Source organism: Myxine glutinosa, unplaced genomic scaffold (assembly GCF_964187855.1).
Source record: "Myxine glutinosa unplaced genomic scaffold, kmMyxGlut1.1 SCAFFOLD_300, whole genome shotgun sequence".
NCBI lineage: Eukaryota > Metazoa > Chordata > Myxini > Myxiniformes > Myxinidae > Myxine > Myxine glutinosa.
The window spans coordinates 128462-132018 of record NW_027616429.1 but is presented as its reverse complement, the minus strand read 5'-3'; positions in this window follow the sequence as shown (position 1 = coordinate 132018).

Genomic DNA, 3557 nt, shown 5'->3' with positions numbered 1-3557 from the left:
TCGCACTTGTGTTGGTGCAGGCAACCACTTTTGCACTTGTAATAGTGTGGAAAAAACACTTTTTGCACTTGTGATAGTGTTGAAAAACCACTTTTCGCACTTGTGTTAGTGTTGAAAAACCACTTTTCGCACTTGTGTTGGTGCACGAAACCGCTTTTGCACTTGTATTAGTGTGGAAAAGCCACTTTTCGCACTTGTGTTAGTGTTGAAAAACCACTTTTCGCACTTGTGTTAGTGTTGAAAAACCACTTTTCGCACTTGCGTTAGTGTTGAAAAACCACTTTTCGCACTTCTGTTAGTGTTGAAAAACCACTTTTCGCACTTGTGTTGGTGCAGGCAACCACTTTTGCACTTGTATTAGTGTGGACAAAACACTTTTCGCACTTGTGTTAGTGTTGAAAAACCACTTTTCGCACTTGTGTTAGTGTTGAAAAACCACTTTTCGCACTTGTGTTGGTGCAGGAAACCACTTTTGCACTTGTATTAGTGTGGAAAAAACACTTTTTGCACTTGTGATAGTGTTGAAAAATCACTTTTCGCACTTGTGTTAGTGTTGAAAAACCACTTTTCGCACTTGTGTTTGTGCAGGAAACCACTTTTGCACTTGTATTAGTGTGGAAAAACCACTTTTCGCACTTGTGTTAGTGTTGAAAAAACACTTTTCGCACTTGTGTTAGTGTTGAAAAACCACTTTTCGCACTTGTGTTGGTGCAGGAAACCACTTTTGCACTTGTATTAGTGTGGAAAAATCACTTTTTGCACTTGTGATAGTGCTGAAAAACCACTTTTTGCACTTGTGTTAGTGTTGAAAAACCACTTTTCGCACTTGTGTTGGTGCAGGAAACCACTTTTGCACTTGTATTAGTGTGGAAAAAACACTTTTTGCACTTGTATTAGTGTGGAAAAACCACTTTTTGCACTTGTGATAGTGTTGAAAAACCACTTTCGCACTTGTGTTAGTGTTGAAAAACCACTTTTCGCACTTGTGTTGGTGCAGGAAACCACTTTTGCACTTGTATTAGTGTGGAAAACCACTTTTTGCACTTGTGTTAGTGTTGAAAAACCACTTTTCGCACTTGTGTTAGTGTTGAAAAACCACTTTTCACACTTGTGTTAGTGTTGAAAAACCACTTTTCGCACTTCTGTTAGTGTTGAAAAACCACTTTTCGCACTTGTGTTGGTGCAGGAAACCACTTTTGCACTTGTATTAGTGTGGAAAAAACACTTTTTGCACTTGTGGTAGTGTTGAAAAACCACTTTTCGCACTTGTGTTAGTGTTGAAAAACCACTTTTCGCACTTGTGTTGGTGCAGGAAACCACTTTTGCACTTGTATTAGTGTGGAAAAACCACTTTTCGCACTTGTGTTAGTGTTGAAAAACCACTTTTCGCACTTGTGGTAGTGTTGAAAAACCACTTTTCGCACTTGTGTTGGTGCAGGAAACCACTTTTGCACTTGTATTAGTGTGGAAAAATCACTTTTTGCACTTGTGATAGTGTTGAAAAACCACTTTTTGCACTTGTGTTAGTGTTGAAAAACCACTTTACGTACTTGTGTTGGTGCAGGAAACCACTTTTGCACTTGTATTAGTGTGGAAAAAACACTTTTTGCACTTGTATTAGTGTGGAAAAACTACTTTTTGCACTTGTGTTAGTGTTGAAAAACCACTTTTCACACTTGTGTTAGTGTTGAAAAACCACTTTTCGTACTTGTGTTGGTGCAGGAAACCACTTTTGCACTTGTATTAGTGTGGAAAAAACACTTTTTGCACTTGTGTTAGTGTTGAAAAACCACTTTTCGCACTTGTGTTAGTGTTGAAAAACCACTTTTCGCACTTGTGTTGGTGCAGGAAACCACTTTTGCACTTGTATTAGTGCGGAAAAAACACTTTTTGCCCTTGTGATAGTGTTGAAAACCACTTTTCGCACTTGTGTTAGTGTTGAAAAACCACTTTTCGCACTTGTGTTAATGTTGAAAAACCACTTTTCGCACTTGTGTTGTTGCAGGAAACCACTTTTGCACTTGTTTTAGTGTGGAAAAAACACTTTTTGCACTTGTGATAGTGTTGAAAAACCACTTTTCGCACTTGTGTTAGTGTTGAAAAACCACTTTTCGCACTTGCGTTAGTGTTGAAAAACCACTTTTCGCACTTGTGTTGGTGCAGGAAACCACTTTTGCACTTGTATTAGTGTGGAAAAAACACTTTTTGCACTTGTGATAGTGTTGAAAAACCACTTTTCGCACTTATGTTAGTGTTGAAAAACCACTTTTCGCACTTGTGTTGGTGCAGGAAACCACTTTTGCACTTGTATTAGTGTGGAAAAAACACTTTTCGCACTTGTGTTAGTGTTGAAAAACAACTTTTTGCACTTGTGTTAGTGTTGAAAAACCACTTTTCGCACTTGTGTTGGTACAGGAAACCACTTTTGCACTTGTATTAGTGTGGAAAAATCACTTTTTGCACTTGTGTTAGTGTTGAAAAACCACTTTTCGCACTTGTGTTAGTGTTGAAAAACCACTTTTCGCACTTGTGTTGGTGCAGGAAACCACTTTTGCACTTGTATTAGTGTAGAAAAAACACTTTTTGCACTTGTGTTAGTGTTGAAAAACCACTTTTCGCACTTGTGATAGTGTTGAAAAACCACTTTCGCACTTGTGTTAGTGTTGAAAAACCACTTTTCGCACTTGTGTTGGTGCAGGAAACCACTTTTGCACTTGTATTAGTGTGGAAAACCACTTTTTGCACTTGTGTTAGTGTTGAAAAACCACTTTTCGCACTTGTGTTAGTGTTGAAAAACCACTTTTCACACTTGTGTTAGTGTTGAAAAACCACTTTTCGCACTTCTGTTAGTGTTGAAAAACCACTTTTCGCACTTGTGTTGGTGCAGGAAACCACTTTTGCACTTGTATTAGTGTGGAAAAAACACTTTTTGCACTTGTGGTAGTGTTGAAAAACCACTTTTCGCACTTGTGTTAGTGTTGAAAAACCACTTTTCGCACTTGTGTTGGTGCAGGAAACCACTTTTGCACTTGTATTAGTGTGGAAAAACCACTTTTCGCACTTGTGTTAGTGTTGAAAAACCACTTTTCGCACTTGTGGTAGTGTTGAAAAACCACTTTTCGCACTTGTGTTGGTGCAGGAAACCACTTTTGCACTTGTATTAGTGTGGAAAAATCACTTTTTGCACTTGTGATAGTGTTGAAAAACCACTTTTTGCACTTGTGTTAGTGTTGAAAAACCACTTTACGTACTTGTGTTGGTGCAGGAAACCACTTTTGCACTTGTATTAGTGTGGAAAAAACACTTTTTGCACTTGTATTAGTGTGGAAAAACTACTTTTTGCACTTGTGTTAGTGTTGAAAAACCACTTTTCACACTTGTGTTAGTGTTGAAAAACCACTTTTCGTACTTGTGTTGGTGCAGGAAACCACTTTTGCACTTGTATTAGTGTGGAAAAAACACTTTTTGCACTTGTGTTAGTGTTGAAAAACCACTTTTCACACTTGTGTTAGTGTTGAAAAACCACTTTTCGTACTTGTGTTGGTGCAGGAAACCAC